The 19,053-nt window shown below is 41.2% G+C and overlaps 1 protein-coding gene and 1 long non-coding RNA gene across 2 annotated transcripts in view; both read left to right on the top strand.

Moving 5' to 3' along the window:
* The window catches only part of LOC115369277 (multifunctional ROCO family signaling regulator 1), a gene marked incomplete at its 5' end in the record, with an annotated part of 31,379 nt that overhangs the window by 5,562 nt on the left and 6,764 nt on the right, over positions 1-19,053 (top strand).
* LOC115368654 (uncharacterized) lies at positions 5,564-8,159 on the top strand. The gene is made up of 2 exons (XR_003929056.1): positions 5,564-5,915; positions 6,133-8,159. It is a non-coding gene; the product is annotated as an uncharacterized LOC115368654 (long non-coding RNA).

Genomic DNA, 19,053 nt, shown 5'->3' with positions numbered 1-19,053 from the left:
TGTGACTGGAATGCAAGGAATGGCAGCATACACTGCCCTGACACATGTGCCATGTTAATTTAGACATCCCCTGGCTGCTGGACAAGAATAAATAGAAATGGAGTACATCTTTCAACCACAGACCCTTTTCACAGCAGCCATTTTGACATGAAGTAGCAGGTAGACACAGGTGATAATGATATTAATGAAAGTTCTGTTCAGTTTCTATCTAACAGAGGCTTTCCGGTGAGCCAGCATGAACAATAGCACGACCCTGGCTCTTATTATTCTGTACAGTTCTGTATTTTTTATTTATTTATTTATTTTTTTAGCACAGTTTAGCTGTGGAGCAGCTCAAGGTTATTCAGTTAGGTTAGTTATTTAATATTGCTTCAGTATTGCTATTTATGTGCTCCCATTTGGTCATGTGATTTTTATGTGATATTTTTTTTTTATCTTAAAGTCATTAATGATGAGTCTGATGTTGTAATATTTGTGTCCCAAATTGTGAAACTTTTGAAAATGAAAGAAAAACCTGTCAACAAGGCAGCCAATGTAGGAAGTCATTTTTGAGTCTGATCAGAATTACAAAACTCCAGTCCAAACAGTTGACCAGATTTTTTTCTATTTTTTAAAAAAAATATATATAAGAAAAACAAGACAAGACATAGTTATAATTCCTTTAATAACAACAGCAGTAATTATTATAAACTTCCTTTCTGATATGTATCTCATAACAGTGTATCTTTAGAGACTCTGCCAAGAATCCTACAATATTCAGTCTGAGGTGAGATCATTAATTGTCTGGTTGGTTGCATGAGGTGTGTCAGTCAAAAAACAAGTCTTGCTCTATGAAGGAATAGATACTATAAAATATTTATTCATTAAGAGTGTAACATTCGTTTAAGGCTATAGGTACCTTTCCAGTGTGATCTTACAGTCTGGGCACCAGAACAGTGTGTTTCATCCTGCCTTTTATGGACATGATATTTTTGGCTGCTGCTGCGTGTTGATGCAGAGTTGGGGCTCCACGGTCCCGAGCAGACTAAACACAGCGGATTGTTGAACACAATCTTTCTTCTGTGGAATCTAGATTTTAGAGAGAGAAGAGCTCAGGGTTAACATTGTTTCCTGTCCTGTTTTGTAACTGTTGAACGATGGTATTTCCGCTTTTTATCATGTCAGGGTATTCACAATGGCTCTGAGCAGTAAGCCAGGCGGTCTTCTCTGGCCCTGTTACATGAACTCACCAGGCCCATTATGAACCTTATGCCTCTGTGTGTGTGTGTGTGTCTGTGTGTGGCCTCGAAACTTAATCCTAAATGTCACACTGACTTTTTTTTTTTTCATAGCAGCCATTTTGACTTGAAATAGCAGGTAAAGACAGGTGTTAGTAATGACTGGCATGAAGGCTGTGGTCCATTTAGGTCTAACAGAGCCAGAGTCCTGCCGTCGTTCAAGACTCTGCTTCACTTAAATGCAACTGAACCTTCACGAATGTCATTATTAACACTCGTGTTTACCTGCTGTTTCATGTCAAAAGGGCTGCTGTGAAAAAGGTATGTTGTGCAGTTGTAGTCACATCAGTGCTACTTGTGCTTGCAGGTTATTGGAGCCGTGGATATTTTTGTCCCACCGAAATAGCCCGTGCTAAATGCTTTCCTTATGCTTTAAAGGCAGTGTCAGGTAGAATGACAGACGCGGAAATAGATTATACGGCACAGTCAGCCATTCTGCCGGGCAAAGTGGTGTTCATGTTGACTCTAGGAAGTCACTCACTGGTGGCATCATTAGTCATTATTTGAATGCCTGAGGTTGAGCGCAGACAGTAGGCAGTTAATCTCAAGAGGGCACATAAATGAGTTTTTGTGGTGAATAAATATCTCTGTCATCTGGTGAGCAAAGATGTGTTGTAGCCACAGAACTTGAATAGAGCAGAGCGGTATTTCCCATTCAAATGAGCGTACCTGGATGGTTGAAGCAGCAGACTGTTTTATATATATTGTTGCTGTGGTACAAGTATGTCCAGTCTAAAGTTAACAAACACTTCTCCATTAAAGTCCAGCTAAAGTGCAACAGTTTGTGTAACACACCAGGACACACAAATTCCAATGTTTACAGTGTTTTTAGCAATTTCTGCTCTCAGGCTACGGCCACACACAGCATACCTGCACAGTTCTCCAGCAAGTGTGGCCCACTTTCCAGCCCTGCTGACTTGTTAAAATAGCAAACAAGCAGAATCGCCATTTTATTCTGCACCAGCCACGACAAACAGAGCAATGCAGAGTAGGTGTGCAAGCTGTCGCCGGTTGATGCCTAGTGGGAGAAGTGTGAGAAACCAGAGCCTCATCACCACCTGCGCTTCTGTAGTAAGGTGCTGAGATGTTTGAGCTACCTGCCTGCTGCTCTGGCTGAGGGAAGCAGTAAATATAAATGACTCAGTGGACTAAATATCTTCTTAACAGCCTGTGAACTTACTTACATTGCTAGTAGTTACACTACACCATCCAAATACTAAAGCAGCTGCTGCTTTACAGACAGCACTGCTTGCGGTGCCATGTTGACATTCACCAGTAGCGTGACCTTTGTAGCATTCATAACGAAGCAAACAAGTGTTTTGACACTTTGAATTATGATTCACCGTCTAAAGCTCCCTTTGACTTTCATTCTTAATGGTTTGTGATGTTGATAATAATGACCTGTTCAGAGGAATTAACTGATTTTTCGGCGTGCACATTTCAAGTGTTGGAGCACTTTCACTCTTGGTGTATTTCTCTTTGCTTAGTCAAACTGCCGCTGGGCAAGCCCCTCCTAATCCAGTTAGGGGATCTGTTAGGATTAGGCCAAGTTAAAGATTCAGATGAATAGCCAGGCAGTCAAATGCAGCAAAGCTTATTTCGTAAACAGGACACGGTGTAATATGTAGTTGGCCTGTGTACATTCACACACTCAGACACAACAAGAGACAAGGAACTGTCTTGCCCTGAAGCGTTTCAGTCTGTGTAACCTGAAGACGTCCTCCACCCACTTTTTACATTTACATTTACCAAGTTTTGCTTGTCATGAACTTGTTTTAGCTCCGGGCCAGAGTCTGCCCAACCCAGCGAGGATTATACAAGGGATGAATTATTAAATTCACCTCAGCATTAGTTTGAACTTGTTGTGATTGAGACATGTCAGCTCTCTCCTCTTTTATGTGAATGCATCCACTGTGTTTGAAGGAGCTGCTGACGGTGACCGTGAATCAGGCCCTGAAGGCTCCTTTCTGCTTTTCGCTCCACATCCGGTGTAGCGTGCTGAACGATTCAATTCAGCAGGGGCATAAATCAATAATTTCATATAGTTGGAATTGTCATATGATATGAAAACTGCTGTACCAGAATGAATGCTTCCTTCCTTGCTCCTGAGAGCCTTGCATGAATGCACTTAGGTTTGAACATTACCTGAGGAGGTTGTTTTATTTCATGGGTGTGCCCTACCAATGCACACAACTTAACGACCTGTAAGGTCTAACTGTCATCACTGTCACACAAATAATATACTCTATAATCTAGCTATGATTTAGTTGCCATAATTGCCATTACAATAAATTTTTATTTACCATGATTATAGGTAAAAGGCTGATGTGGCTTGGCATAAATATTATTATTATGTGTTGTCATTTTTGTGTTTGTACATTGCATACTAACCCTAACCCTAACCACAAGTGTTTGGTTAATAATTTGCTGTAAATATGGCTACTTTTACAAAAATATGCTTATTGTGCTGCATCACAGCCCAGACATGACCTAAACAACGGTGAACAAAGGTCCTATTATGTATGTAGCTGACCATTTCTCTGCTTAAGTAATCTTTTCATCAGCATTTTATTTACAACAGAAATCACCTTGACAAACCCACATTTTAGTCTCTATACTGCCACTTTCCACACATGCTGCAACAGCTAGACGTGTGTGTTTTTCTTTGCAGCATTATTGTTGTTCACATCTTCATTAAATGGCTACTGTGTTTTTGTAAGGGAAATGGCCCCGGCTGTGTTTTGTTGTAGAATCCATTCTGCACATAGGTCAGCTGTAGTCAAAGGAAGCCAGTTTAGTCTTCTGCTTTCACATTCTGACTACAGAGGCTCTTAAGGCCCTAAACTCTGTGCTTGGCTGTGAGCTTTTGCCCATAAAAACATTCTGCTGGTGGAGATGCTGGGAAATGACGCCGCTTCAATCTCTGTCCAAAGTCTGCAGAGTGAGGCAGAGGATCAGGCACGTGGTTGCACAATGATTTACATTTTGATATAGTCTCTTTATGCATGTTTAATGAGACTTCAGCTGTCAGTTCAATGCATCAGCTCGTGCTTAGTTGTGTCCTTTAAAGAAAATACTGCAGATTTTCCAAGTTGTGTTTCTCCAGGTAGGTTGTTCCAGTGGTTGAGGACTCTGACCTATAATCTAAATCCTGCAACATTCAAAGGGCTTTGTGTGTAACACTTTTGTCCTTAAAGGGGATAGTTCACCCATTTTGAAAATTATTATCATTTCACTTTCTGCTGAGCTGTTATGTAGGACAGTAGTGGTGCTATCCTCCCCTCATTGTTTCTGAATGCTGGATACTGACAGTTAGCATTTGGAGCCTCCAGCCAGTTTCCAGCAACTCAGTAACAATAAGAGGAAGATAGCACCACCACTGTCCTACATAACAGCTCGGGGAGGGAAGTGAAATAATATAATAGTTTTCAAAATTATATTCAGATAAACTATGCTAACAGTAGTGCTCTGAGTCATATTTTCCAACTTCTGAAATTCATTCTCAGTGTGCTAGGCTTTGGTAATACATCATAGATTTGAGGGGTGGACAGGCTGTTCTCTTAATTTTATTGATAGGGTAACATTGGCATTGAACTGTGATGAACTGCTGTACTAGGATGTAGCCTTCACTCTAATTTTCAGTAACTGTATTCACTGAAAATACAGTAGGTCACAGTGATAGGCGTGGCTGTTTTATCATACTACTGAATGTGTCAATAAAACTAGTATTTTGCTCTTAAGGGAGCAATTGGGATGTTTATGACACTGGAAACTGAAAAAGGGTAATGCAACTGCAATATATGCTTCTTGCCTCAACAAAACAGTATCATTGACTCGTTTACAAAGAGAGAGAGAGAGAGAAAAAAAAAGATGGCTAAAGCAAGAATACTGATACAACACATGATGTACGTGGATTTTAAAAGAACTTTAGGAGGATTAAAGGAGTTGGAGGTATGTTTTGCTCATTTGAGCTGCTGTGACAGTGCAGCGAAAAGCCACTCTGTAATCCGGCACCCAGGCATCCATCAGCACAGAGTGGCCAGTTCAAACATGTCTTTGTTATTCTCAGATTATGCAAGCGCTGAATTGTATCGTCAAACATAGGCGCTCTGTTTTATATCATTCAGACTGGAAAAGAAAACCTATAGCATGCAGCAGCGACTATGATGTTTTATAACCGGGATAAAATCAGCTGATTGGCTCACTCTGTAAGCAGGGGCGCAGTCACATTTGTAAAAGTAGTGTGTTTTATATTATAGCTTCTTGTGCACTTTTTTCTTGTTCTATATGAAATGTGTCCGTGGGGCCGGTGAGTAATCTCTTAGAGAGGATGACAATCCTGTTACATCACCCTGCAGTAAGCCTGCTGCATTATCTCAGACATGTGACTTAGGCAGTGGCGGTAGGGTTAGGCTGTTGTCCCGGGCTCTCCTGCCACAGTGATGTCAGCGGATACCTGGAAATATGACCTCATCATTTACATATAGTGTGTTTATTAACTTCTCAATCAAAACAGAGTTTGTTGACTTGGGGGAAGAGCTGCCTTGTCACGAGAGTTTAAGTAGCATCAAGAGTGAGGAAATGAAGCACATAGCAAGTGGATGAATTAGATTCTGTAAAGTTTGATAGTTTTTCAAAGTAAGGAATCTCTCAGTTGGGATTTCCTTGTGGCTTCATGCAATAAAGTTCTTTTATTTTCATTTTTTGCTGATTGTTTAGTACGCTGTAGTGGGAAATGTTCATCGTGCAGTAATTACTTCTCTCTAGACCGGCCACCTCTTGCGCAGTTGTGTCAAGTTAAGCAGCAGACTTCTCTATGGTCCTGACCTTTTGTAATTCCCCCTTTTTTTCCCAGAAGTCTCTTGTATGGCTTGTGTTTGAGCACAGCAAAAAGAGCGGTCTAACTGTTGTTGTCTCTTCCTGACCGATGTCACTTCCTATATATGGAAGAGTCGTCTGGGCTGAAAAAGGAGTATTGTAATTAGTCAAGTGGCTCCCTGAGCTTGAAACCACGACAGCCAAATACTGGAGTTTCAACAGCATCTAGACCGCTGCTAGGTGCTTGGCTTGGTGCCACGGCCTCTGAGTGCATGTCTGGCTACCGCAACCAGCCTCCATCACAAGCTCCTGCAAGTTGCCTGAAGACAACCCAGTAAATAAAAAAGATATATATAAAAAAAACATCCTTCAAATGTTGTGACTCAAAACAGGGCTACAGAGAAGAAAGTTTTGTTGGCTTTTGCACAGCTCCGCATCAGCAGGGAAAAGAGTTCTCTGGAAATGAAATAAGGGCACTTCCATTTATAGTTTCTTAGTGGTTTCCTTCCTGTCATAACTGGCTCTCCAGACAAGGTCATCAGCCTGTGAGAGAGGGACCACTGGTCAGTCAGTGCCTCCTCCCTCGCTGTAGATGTGACACGCAGCTGAGGAAGACCCTGACCCAGCTTCTTTGGAAATCTGGCTGCGTGACTAAGTAGCACAGCACGCTGTATATCTGGTAGAACACACAGAAGTGCTGCAGACGTGTGTTACTGTAATCCACCTTTTCCAGTCTTGGCACAAGCAGACGAGAATGTGAGGATGTGATGTGGCTGTCAGCAAGATTGAAATTACAGCTGCTCGGGGCAGTTAAGCTGTCTGCAGTCCCTCTTGCTGCCTGTGGTCCTCTCAGTCCGGCCCAGGCACATTACAGTCTATACGGTACGAAGGCTTCGCTGGGGATGGGGGCTCTGCAGCTTAATGAGCAGCGAATGCACTGCCTGTTTAATGGCCATGAACTAGGCTGATAATTAAAACGCACACATTCCAGCCACCTTCATGGTTACGCAACGCTGCGGTTCATGTGGACAGAGACCCCCGGGTGTTGACCTTAAGAGTCGCACCATTCTGTCCCTATTTCGGGAACTCCAGCGTGGTGGGCAGAAAAATCCCTCTGGAGTGGTGTTTATTTTTCTTGGCAATAGGGAACGCTGACTCCTCGGGGAATTGTGAAATATTCCCTTAACTTTCTGCTCCATCTGCCAGAGTGTCTCTTAAATGCCCAGATCTTTAACAGCTGCTTGTTTTTTACATTTTTCTATATTATGATTTTTTTTTTTTAGAATTAGGGTTAGAAATCCAGAAATTCAGCAAAGTGAGCTGTACGTTGTCATGTTGTTCTTTCCCCCTCTCATCTGTTTGCCACCTTTCATTAAAACAAAATCCTCTTTTCTTTGGTAGTTAGTAGTACTTTGTTTTATTGTTTGGTGGCTGAAGGCTACTTGAAAATAGTTACAAGGCATCATGAGCGGTCCTTAATTATGAGCATATGTCTTATTTTTTTCAGAAATGAACAAAACATTAAAATGGCTAATTAAAAGAAACAACATTTTCCAACATGACATTTTCCAACTATGCTTGGATGTTGCTTGTGATGTCTTGTAAACATGACATCTTTCAAACTTTGATGGTGCTATTTAACCTGTTTTTAACCAGAGTTCGTCAAAGCCCAGTTTAATCTTGTCTGTCCAAATTTAGGCTGTGGTGTAAAGACGTTTGGACAGATTGAGAGTCTGTCAGATACAGACTTAGCAACTCTGGTCAGCTACACGAGCGTGGTTCATCTCATCAGACACCAGATGTTTACAGCTGGAACACACACATACACACACACACACACACACACACACACACACATACAGTGAGAGCCTTGTTAGCAGCTGCTCACACTATAATGAGGCACATTGTAATGCAGTTTTGCAGGGGAGTCCAGTGGCTTTGTAGCAATGTTGGTGTTACAGGAAATTTATGACCCAAAAGCTCCAATTTGAGTTGAAACTCGAATGATCCTCCCTGTAAAATTAAAAAGTAATTTTGAAAGACTACTTATGATTCTTACCACTTAAAAAAAAACACATAGACCAGCAACTAGGAAACCAACATATGGGGCTTATAACTGTGTTTGAGACATCCTGGGAACAGGGAGATGTCCCAGGTCTCTGTGAAGGGCTCTCGAACGCCCCTCTCAATGGGAACTCCCTCTGGAGAGCCTGGGTCTGATTTCTGAACCTCCAGTTCACTGAGAAACAACATATGACATCAAAGCAAGTTCCTGGCCACAACAAACTCCTTGTGTCAGGTGAAAATTGTAAAACAGACACACAAACTGTAATATTTCAACTGATTACTCCATTGTGGTTTTTCATTTTGTTCACTAACTTCTTGTTATCAGACTGAAAAATGTCGGGTAAAGCTTTGGGCTACAAGCGAGCCTGTAAAGGCCTTTGGGACTGATTTTGGGCTCTAAATAAACTTACACTTGATAATCAAAATAAACAGAAAAATAAGACAAGTGCAAAATATAACAGTGAAATCTGATAAGATCACAGTCTGTTGTTCAGCACATGCACAACAATATACATAAGTATAATGTTACATGATACCATATAATATTACATTCAGCAAACTTCATTAGACTGTACTTGCTAAAAGACATAATGATATGGTAGGTATAACTTTCTTTTGTAAAATCTTTAGTTTCTCAAGATAACTAGGAAAAGTATTGCAACATATAACATTACAATAATTTAGATGAGGCTCAAATAAAGACTGATAATAAAGTTTAAAGTGCCTCAAGTGGGATAAAAAGCCTCAACTTAAATATTAAACCTACATATTTGGTTTTGGTCCCTTACAGTTCTTCAGTAACTTCACTCTTTCAAGAACTTGGCCTTTTATTCCATTCTGGTCCTCCTTGCCGTATCGTTAGTGCAGATGTTTGTGTGTGCAGGCTAATGCTGCTGTAATCAGCGCTCCTCTCTGGATCGTAATCCTGCCAGACAGCCACAGCTACAGAGCGAACACGCAGATGCCTCGGCTTTATGTGGCTTTTGCCTTCTGCATCTCTAAGGAGCCAGGAGGTAACCTGCTGTCCTCCTCAGGCCCTCTGGCTGTTTGCAGGCAAGCCTCTGCCTGCGGAATGGCAAGAACGGGTTATTTTTAGTCCATTTCCTCCAGTATGGAAGTAGGCCACACATTCCTGGGGATCCAGGGCTGGGTCGGAAGCTGCTGATCATTGGGATTAGTCTAATTTGCCATGTTTTTAAGAAACTGGTCACGATACTCTGCCTGTGTCTATTATGCAGCAGCTCTCTTGCATCCCAGGCAAACTGGCCGTGAGCATCTGTGTCAGATGGCCGCAGGAATGCCAAGTTTATATCCACACCTGACTCAATGAGAAGACGTGTGACAGAAAAATCTCGGGGTAGAATTGGAGTGAACAGCCCCTTTAATAAAAAAAATAACTTGGGGGTTTGCACAGGGACACCTGGAGAGGCACATTATTAATAGCAACCCAGCGCAAAAAATGGCTATGCTTGCAGCCATTGTGCATATCACAATTTATTACTATAGATGCTCACTCATGGCTCATCAGGGATGGATGCAGGGCTGGTTGATATGAACAACATCAGATATCACAACATTTTTGACCGAATATCTCGATATTGTGACGGTACTGTAGTAATGACTTGCACAATTACACAATGAGATTTTTGATAAACAATCATGAGTAATGTGGATATGATGACTAAGCAGGTCGAGGCACATAACAGAACAGCTACAGCAGTCTACTAAAATGAGAACACGGCATCCTTTTGCTGTAATGCAGCCTTTAAACCAGAAAAAAGATAACACTTATTATGATATCCAAAATCCCAGACCATGAAATTGCTATTTAGCCCAGCCTTTGATGGTTGTAAGGCTCCTCATACTGGGTTCATCTGCTCCATCGCCTGTTTCCTGTACTCATCCCGCACGAGATCTGATGTTGCACAGAGTGTTTCCTCTCTTCCAGCCCAGCTGTGTCGTGGCTGTTGTAGTGGCCGTGGTCTCTCCTACAGTGGAGAGATTATAAAAACAACAAAGCGCGTTCTGTTCAGTCTGTGCTGTCAGAGATCGTCTCATCCCTGTTTTGCTGTCAGACGCCGGCAAGAGCAGATTAGACCTACTATGTTCACTTTTTTTTTTTTTTTTTTTTTTTTTAACTCCACAAGGTTTGGCACTTTGATAAATATCGATGCAAACTTTTGAACGGTTTCCAATAGTGGAGCACCGTGTGGACATATTTTTTTTTTCTTGAGGCTAATGAATGTGGAAAGGGAAGCGTGTCAGCAGACCAGTAAGCAAACAATGCTACAAAGTGGTACCAGTGAAGTGGGCTAACAAAGCACCTTAAGGACTCTCATCCCAGTCCACATAAAGACTTTGGAGAGACTGGTGAAAGCTCCTGTTCCAACATCCCTCAAGCATGAATCACTTTCCATTAAAATGTGTTGCTGTGTAATGTTACCTAGCACATTAACCGTTTTGAGTTAATTGGAAAACTGCTATTCACTAGTAAATATGTTATAAATATTATAAAAATGTCTTCAAAAAGGCTGAAGCAAGTCTGACAGTCTCTGCTGCCCTGTACTTCCTCACTGCCACATGGAAAATGTATTAGAAACTATACATTATGATTATACTATATATATTCTATATATACATATTCTGTTCTATATTTGCAGATATATTTCATTATGCTTATAGCCTATGCAACGGTTCAAGGTGAAAGGGGTACAGATATTCTGTAGATATATTTCAGTATATTTTATTTTTATTACTCTTACAGGTTATGCAAAGGTTTGTCTTTTTTCTTGTATTCTTTGTATTGATCCACTTTATTGACTGTGTTAATTGTTGTGTTTTCTAAAGATACATATGTCTCTTTTAGTGTTGAGAGGTAGATTTTGTGTCGTCTACTATTGTTCTTGTGCTGTGTCTGGGCAACCAGCTGCTGCAACACAAGAATGCACTCTAATGCACTCTATGCTACACAGATACACACTGTTACTTCACATATCTAAGATTAGGCTGCCTAGTTAAACAACTTTCTTTTAAAGCCTAATTTAGCAAAAAGGAAAAAAAAATCTTTGTGCCTGATGTGTTTTTGTTTTCTCTTGTCCCCAGATGAAAAACTTTTTTATGTCCCTTAATATGCTGCCACCCCCCCTCCATCAAAAATGCTGTTGAATATCGATATTAATTAATTTACTATCATGACAGCCTAAACTCCACATTGTTCTCTAGCGGATGCAGATAGGAATCAGGTTTGCAGCTATGTAATGGCTGGAGGCGTGTTGCTTAGCGTGAACTTGAAGGCAGCTCGGCTATCCTGGTCTGCACTGCGCACCACCGAGCCGTGTGTGGCCAGAACAGACAGCACAGCTCAGCTGGGTGAAATCCCATCAGCACACACTGCAGCCCTGCCTGACCTGCATGTGATCAGCAGACGGTTTCTAAACCCTGCATGTTGATGTGAGCGGTCCACCAGCCCAACACACACATGCACTCACAGTAGCACACGTATGATTGTGTTTCAGAGAAAGAAAAGAAAATGAAAATGTTATAAGTTTATCTCAGTAGACTGTGTGGTAGTGTGTGTGTGTGTGTGTGTGTGTGGACCCCGACGCTCCCTGTGACGTGGCTGAGCCGTGCTGTTTTAACACACTGTGGTGCTAATCCTCTGGCTGAGCCAACAGCCTCTGTCTATCTTAGATCAGCAGCCAGCGCCTTTTGCCTCTCACTCACTCATTCACACTGCTCAGCCCTGCCGCACGGACACCGTGCTGCCGCCCACGCAACATCTGCCTGCATGGAGCTTCAAAATACATATCAATTTAAAGGACTGTGCCAGTGATTTTGCATGTTTGGCCCATTTAGTACAATTTTCCCACATTTCACGCTGCAAAAAACCATTTTGCAAACCATGCTGGGGTACTAAAGATTTCACAACATATAATCAAAATCCCTCCATTTTCAAAATGGAATTCTTGGTTGAAACAGCCGCCTTATAATGTTCTGCTTCTGTGGCTAATAAAGTCATCACCACTCATAAACCACACAACTGATAATTGGCTGTGCAAAACAAATGTTTCCCCGGGGACTGTTGTCTAGCTGAGTGACCGTTTCACTCTGCCAAATGAATGGAAACCAATGGCTGGATAAAAGACAGGAAAATGATATGGGAGGTCTAAAATACGACTTCACTCGTATGATCCATTAATAAAATATGTGCAACTAACAGAGGGGCTAATATAGGAGCGTGTGTTGAGTCTACTTGAGCCACCTGAAGGTCAGTTTCTCAGCACCACGTTGGCATCGGCAGCCTCATTACTCAGTTGCTTTAGCCAGCAGGCCTGTCTGCACCTGGAACTTGAGCTGATGGGACTATTTCCAGACAACCTGGGGGACTGGCACGGCTCTTGTTTCTGACCTTGTTTGAAAGGTCAAACTGAATGTTGTCTCACATCTGCTTGTTGCCATTTGTGGAAGACACCCCTCAGAAAATGCATAATTGGGCATTTCTGCACTGATGGAAATCCTGGAAAAGTCCGGTGGACTTTTATTTCCTTTTAATCAGCTCCTGTATCGTTCCTAGGAAACCAGCAGCCAGTCGGAGTAAAGACACCTGCTGGTTGCTGTGAGGTATAGTGAGCTTGTCTTGTGATGCCACCCTGCTTGTCCTTACGCCACTGAAAAACAGTCATGGAAATTTAGTGTGTGGTTATCAAAAGTGACGGAAACCTTTTAGAACTAAATTGGCAAATAAGTGTTGAAACCGTGAATACAATACCTAAAATAGCAGATTTTTTTTGTCCCTCCCAAAAGTAGTGCGTTTTTCATAATATCATCCTACCTGTTTTAAAAGCTATTTCATATATAGGATCAGATACAGTGTGTTCAAAGAAAAATCTACCTTTAAATGTAGGTCATGGAAGAGTTTGGGAATTTAACTGACAAATAAATGTAGAAACTGAGCATAACATTTAACAGCAGTGAGATTAAAGACACACAGCTTTGTTTTTTTCCTGAAATCTGACTCTGTTTATTTACATTGCAAATTTCCTCCAGGCAAGTGGTGCATTATTGCCTTTTTTGCATGCATAATAATATCTTTTTTTAGGCAAGGCAAGTTTATTTGTATAGCACCTTTCAAACACAAGGCAATCGAAAGTGCTTTGCATAAGATTTTAGGAGACAAACAAGATTTAAATCACATACACACACACACACACACACACACACACACAAAGCACTTTATAACCTCATATCATCTTTGTCAGTCATTCTCACTGTTGTTTTGCTGGTGCTCCAGTTACACCCATTGCACTGTTTCACAAATGGCAGGTTACTACTGACTTCAGCTGACTTGTATAGACAAGTTGTTGAGAGATTAATGAAAAGTATAAGGATGCTGATAGGCTCTGAGCACATCTAGAAAAAGACATTTTACTTTTAATAAGAGAAACATATTTTTCCCCACTGTGCTCATCAGCACCAAATGATAATCAGTGGCCAAATGCAGTGTACGTTATAGTATATTTGTGTTTTTATATTTTTATATTGCACTAAAAGAGCCAGGGGGAAAAAAAACAGAATTGTAACCTATGTATTTTGCGCAGTATAAATACACTTGTGTCTTTAGGAGGTTTTTTTTGGCCACATTGAGGGCCATTTTGCTGAAAAACACTGCAGAGATACATTCCTGGGAACATTTGACCTAGATTTCAGTCCGACAGCGTGCAGGTTGGTGATGAGTACGCACTTGCATGGATGCTCACCTAAAACTTTGTGGAATGTGAAGACTGGATGCTGTAAATGGATATTACACACCTTTTTTTTCTTTGTCAGCTGAGGTAGAACTGTCGTGTTTGTTGTTATAATTTCCCTTTATACAGCTTGTTGACGTGTTTGAAATGAAGAAAAAAAGAAAATAGTTTCTGTTAGACTTTCTCAGACATTGTGGGTGTTTCTCAGCCCCAGCAGAAAATCAAGAGGGTGATTCAGTGTGGATTCAGTGTTTGCAATTTGTGAGGAATGTTTCACACATTGTTTCAAGTGGACTTTGGCTTGGTATCTGGGAAAATGTTGAAATAGTTGTGTTTCGCTTTTGCAACCGAGCTCAGATGAGTGTTGGTGTTTCTCTAAATGTGAAACCAGTGCCGTCCCCTGACAGAAATTCATTTGGGGGCCCTTGTGTTTTCACCATGAATAGACCAACCTTAAAGATTTTATTTCACCCTCTGAACAAAATTCACTTTAGTTTTTTTTTTTATTTTTTTTTTTATCTTTTTTCATTTGTTGGGCAATTTGGCAGATTTCATTAATTTATTTTTATAATTTTTTATGCAGATTTTTTTTGTAATTTTATTGCATTTTTTTTCTTGTAATATAATTGTAGAAATATATTATAATTATTACAAATAAATCCTATATTAATTTCTTAACTAGTTTTGATAATATTCTGGTATTTTATTTTATTTTATTTTATTTTATTTTATTTTATTTTATTTTATTTGCATGTTGCAAGAAATCAAGTGGATATATGCAGGTTTCAATGGGTTAATGAGCTTTCAAAAAAAAAATCTAATTCGTTGTAGGGGCCCTATACTGAGGAGGACAGGGCTCTAGGCGCTGTGCCTGATCTGTCTAGTGGGCCCGACGGCTCCGAGCAAAACATGCAGAGGACCCTGCATGCAGTGTAGCCCTGAATGTGTATGTATGCAAATGAATGCGTGTGGACATGGCCGTCAGGGTTTTTTTCAGAGCAGCCCTCTCCAGCCCTCCAGTTGTGACGCCTTTGTCCGAATGCGAGCCTCTCCTCCCTGCCCTGAGGCGGGACGGGGCTGCGGCGGTGCAAAGCTGCAGAAACGACCCTGATAAAGCTTTACTACGAAAACCACGACCTTTCTTTGGTCCCTTGGCCTCCGAGAAATTACAGAAATGTGGAGATGGAGGGTTTTTCCTCCACTACGCTCACTTTATTTTTCTGCTCGGCCTAATTGCCTGCCCTTTGCATGCATTCATGCCCGCACACACACTCTTTCTAGATTTCCTTCTCAATTATTTATAAATCAAGCTGCTTAGTCTCGTCAGACGTGGGGGCGTGGTAAAAAGGATGGCATGCAGCATGCAGAGGATGTCTGGTTGCAAGGATCCTTTGTGCATGGTGGCTGATAATTCTGCTTAATCTTGTGGTAGCTATATAGCCCAATGCTGTTGCAGGGAGGGGCATGGAAGTAAAGCTATTGGGATCATTGGGACCACGATCATCCCTGATGGGACTGACTGAGGTGGATTAGACTTTTATTTTCTCTGAAATCGCCGTGCTTTGACATAAGCTGATTTTGGTCCAAATATGATCTTTTGTTCTCTGCCCAATCCCCACCCTGACCTGTTTAGTAGTGTTTGTGATTATTATGATTATGGACTTGCCAGGCTTACCCTGTGTCTGTGGGCTTGATGAGCATATTTGATGTCCCTTTTTTTGTGTCAGTATCTAGCTCAGGAAACGATTAGTGAAAGGAGAGGCAGTATCCACCGTCTTCTGTCTCCACCCTCATCAATATGGAGTGAGAGTGACTTGGCAGAGACAGCTAGCTGGCATCCCTCTGGGATTTGAGCCTGGTATGAGCACACTCCCTGCTTTGTCATTGTAGTAAGGGCACAAGGCAGAGAAAGGCACCGCCTCTGTCATTAGACAATTTCATTGTTTTTGTCCCTGTTAATAGCTTACCAGGTTTTACAGCTTAATGTGCAGCTGCATGTTTAGAAGCTTAGGAAAATGGGGAACGGTCTATTTTAAGATTGGGATTGTAAATATTTAACTAAATACAAAATGTGCCTGCTGAAGAGCAACATGCAGGGAAGTGCGGCAATTATTCATTTTTAAGTATTTGTCTTGTAAGATAAAGATGGTGATAATGGAGTAGTTTGTTTACTGTTCACCATGGCAATAATCAAAAATGGTAAACAGGCCCAGACCTGTTCTCTGTGTTTATTTTTGCATCGCCCCTTGCACCCTTCTCAGTAAGAAACCCTCATCTATCATTGTTATGTCTGCTTGAACAGTCTCCCCAAAGCCCTTCAGCCCTCTGTATCCTCTGCCATACTGCTGAGATGTGAGACTCACAATAGAAAAGGAAGTGAAATTGGAGGGCTCAGGCCTTTGGAAACTATTTCTGAATGGACCAGACCTTGAAAGCTCAGCTAGACTCCTTCGCTGTTTTTCCAAACATCCAGTATCCCACTGAGAGTTTCTTGGAGGCAGGAAAATGGCTTTTACTCGCAGAGAAATGTCTCTTCCCTTTTATGGGAGGGCGAGGAGGCTTTAGGAAGAATAAGAGCGAGAGAGCTGGAATGGAAAAGCTGGTGGGGAAACTAGCCAAGCGGATCAGGAATGTAATTGATTCCTCTTCTACCTGCTGATGATGTTTCAGGAAGGAGGGGGAGAGATGAGATCTGCACATTCCTCTAACTTGATGTCAGGGAGCAGTGTTTTTTTTTTTTCACGACGTCTTCTTCTGGGTTAGTGTGTGACTCCTCTCAGTAAGAGGCGGGGCGGGAGGGGGTATTACTAGGTTTTGACCTAATTCAGGACACCCGGCCAGAGATAACTGGCTGTATGATTCATCATCTGCTTCCAGTAAGGCAGAACTTCCTTCATTTCCACTCACAGAGCCTTTGCCAACAAAATACCAAAGCATGAAACTCAGATACTGAAGAACATTACCGGCTGCAGTGGAACAATACATGATAAATATGAGTAATATGACTGTAGCTTTCACTGTGCTCTTAAACCCGTTATTGGGTTTGTAGTCCAGTGGGTGAAACGGCTTCAGAATCGGACTTCTGCTCAGAGTCGATGGGAGAATAAAGAATCGATATGCTTAATGGTTTAAGTGCTGCTGAGGTCAGTGTGAGCATCGGCCAGCGCTGCCGAGGAGACGGTGAGCGCCCAGCTGGTGCTTAATGTGCAGTGCAGTTTGGCCTGCGTCATCACCAACCTGCCTTCAGAAACACAGCGTTTAGTTTGACTTTCTCACTCTTTGGACTTGTGCGTCAAATGTAAAGAGCTGTGTTTGATTTGTATCGACAACTAGCTCTACCTCCTGTTTTAGATACCTTACACTGGCTTCCATATGACTGGTGTTATAATTTTAGTCTTAAAGTGTTCATTTTATTTCGCGACATTTTGTAAATTTACTAATAAAAGTGCTATGCCATGATATTACTAACAGCACTGTAATGTCATCTAAATAACAGAGGTCACTGCCTCGTGGATATGACTGCCTGGGCGGTCTTTATATTTTCTTGGCTGGTGAATCTGTATGTTGTCTTGACACAGAAGGTCAAGATATGAGATGCAGAAAACAAAAGCAGGTCAATCTTTTGCAGCAGATAAACCCAGATCAGACTCTGTGGTGAATTGGACTGAGCATTATTGGTAAGCTCTGAGCAGATGCCCTGGAAAAGAGGTATTAATGCTCGAGAATACAGAAAATGGGGTATAATAGTATGCATATATGTTTGTGTTAGGGCTACATTTCTGTTGTTAATTAATCCAGCAGTTATTGTTCTGAAGAATCATTTCACAAACAAAACTAATGACAAATGTCTTATCACAAGTTCACCGAGCCCAGAGTGATGTCTTCAAATCGCTCCCTGACCAGCAAAACAGATTGTTTTGCAATGACATGCACAAAGGAGGTCGTCCTGCACACTGCCGTAATTTCTCCCATCATTATTCATGAAAGGTCTTATACGGTGTTTCAGTACGAGACCTTGTCATTTACCGTGCAAAATCCGTGCAAAATTTGTTCCAGCGGTGTGTGGGACTGCTTGCTTTCTATATTTCATCTGTTTTTGTTCTTGTGCACGTAGATGAAGATGACTCAGTTTGTTTTGTTGTTTGTTTGAATTTTGTAATGATATGAAACCTGGAAAAGCAAATGATCCTCAGCATTTGTGAGGGAATTAGCAGCAAATGTTTATTTTCACTTGATAAATGCCTAAAATGATTATCAAAATTGTAACTGATTAATCAACTAATCGATTATTTGACCAATTGTTTCAGCTGTAGGTTGTCTGACATATGCTGCATGTTCTTTCATTTTCTCCTAACCTTCCCAGGATCAGTCCATTTGATTTTACATAACGTAAGACAGTTTGGACGTCGTCTCATTGATGACATTCACTGCTGTTTTCATGTGACTTCACCCAAGTGAACCCAGTGAGCACATGATGGAGTTCATCTTTCTCTGAAGAGTCAGTGCTGCAAGCATCCTCAGTGTGGTTAAAGGGACAGTTCACCCATTTTGAAAAATCTGATACAATTTCACTTAGCCCGTAGTTGTTCTGGAGGACAGTAGTGGTGCTATCTTCCTCTCAATGAGCCTCATTCACCAACCGTCCTTCAGAACAAATTTGTTCTTTATGCCCACTGACGCAGTTTCCAAGAAGATTCTGTCATTCACCAACATTTTCTTATTTTTTTTTTTTTTCTACCAACACTCAAGAGCCCCCTTACAAATGTTTGAGTGCCGACATGTTTGTGCAAAATAAATTGGCTACTGTGTTTTCTTCAATTCTATAGTTGTATGATATCAAAGGATTTAAATTACAGTAATATTTATATAATTTATAATACTTCTAATAATTATCTTCCTTACTTCACAAAGCATTATGGTCTAATTCATATTACGATAAAATAAACCCATCACTAACACAGATTTGAGCTCAAATCTCATGTTTGTTTGTTTTTTAACTCCATTAGTTGTGCGTCCTTCTCCAGATGCTGCATTCACAGTAACAGCAGCCCTTACATCATATTTTCTATTACTTTATATCCACCACTGACACTAAATCTGAGCTCTGGCTTCTGCCTCCAGGAGGTTTTCAGCTCCATTGCGCCACT

The sequence above is a fragment of the Myripristis murdjan genome, chromosome 12 (genome assembly GCF_902150065.1).
Source record: "Myripristis murdjan chromosome 12, fMyrMur1.1, whole genome shotgun sequence".
Lineage (NCBI taxonomy): Eukaryota > Metazoa > Chordata > Actinopteri > Holocentriformes > Holocentridae > Myripristis > Myripristis murdjan.
This window is presented reverse-complemented; position numbering and strand designations above follow the sequence as displayed.